Here is a 1,414-nt window from a genome sequence, read left to right on the forward strand (position 1 = left end):
GTGATGGTTAATTTTATGTGTCAACTTGACTGGGCTAAGGGATGCCCAGATAGCTGGTAAATTTTTTTCTAGGTGTGTCTGTGAAGGCTTTTCCAGAAGGGATTAGCATTTGAATCAGTAGACCAAGTAAAGAAGATCTGTCCTCACTGGTGTGAGTGTGTGTGTGGGGGGGGGCACCAGCCAATCTGTTGAGGGCCCCAATAGATCGAAAAGGAGGCAGGGAGGTGAACTCTCTCTGCTTGAGCCAGGACATCATCTCCTGCCCTGGGACATCTGAGCTCCTGGTTCTTGGGCCTTCAGATTCTGGGACTTACCCCATCCCCCCACCTTCTCAGGTCTTCTGACTTAAACTAAATTACACCATTGGCTTTCCTGGTTCTCCAGCTTATAGACTTGGCCCCTGTAATCTCATGAGCCAATTCCCATGATAAAGCTCTTCTTATACAAGCGTAGTTCAAAAAGTTCATGGAAAGATTTGTATAGATACGTATCTATCTTTTATTGGTTCTGTTTCTCTGAAGAATCCTGACCAATGCATCCGTTTCCACTTTTATTGGGTTGTTGGTGTTTTTATTATTGAGTGGTAAGAGTTCTTTGTATATTCTAATTACTAATCCTTTCTCAGATGTATATATTGCAAATAATTTCTCTTACCCCATAGCTTGCTTTTACATTTTAATGGTGAATTTTGAAAAGTAGAAGTTAAAACTTTTTGAAGACTAATTCCTGTTATCAGTAGTGCTTTTTGTGTCCTACAAAAAAGGTCATCAAGATTTTCTCCTATTTTTCCCTCAGAAATTCTATGGTTCTAACTTTTACATTTAGATCTATGATTCATTTAAAGTTAATTTTTATGAGGTTAAATTTCGTGTGAGGTAAGGGTTCATTTTTTTCAATACAGTTATCTAGTTGTTACAGCACCATTTGTCGAAAAGACTTTTCTTTCTCCACTGAATTATCTTGGCTCCTTTGCACAATATCAACTATATATATGTGGGTTTATTTCTGGCTTCTCTGTTCTGTCCCAGTGATCTCTACATTTATTCATATGCTGGTACCACACTGTCTTGATGGGCCTTATATTAAGTCTTGAAATCGAGTAGTGTAAGTTCTCCAACTTTGTCCTGCTTTATTAAAATCATTTCAGGGCTGAGCCTGTAGCGCACTCGGGAGAGTGCGGCGCTGGGAGTGCAGCAGCGCTCCTGCCATGGGTTCGGATCCTACATAGGGATGGCCGGTGTGCTCACTGGCTGAGCGTGGTGCGGCCGGTCTCAAAAAAGGACAAAAAAATAAAAAATAAAATCATTTCAGCTATTCTTTTCTTTTCTTTTTTTTTTTCTCGTGTCTGGCAATGGATCGCAACCCTCAGTGTCGCGCCCATACCAGACCGGGACCGGCAACGGGATCGCAACCC

This window comes from Galeopterus variegatus, unplaced genomic scaffold (genome assembly GCF_000696425.1).
Source record: "Galeopterus variegatus unplaced genomic scaffold, G_variegatus-3.0.2 Scaffold446, whole genome shotgun sequence".
NCBI classification, from domain to species: domain Eukaryota; kingdom Metazoa; phylum Chordata; class Mammalia; order Dermoptera; family Cynocephalidae; genus Galeopterus; species Galeopterus variegatus.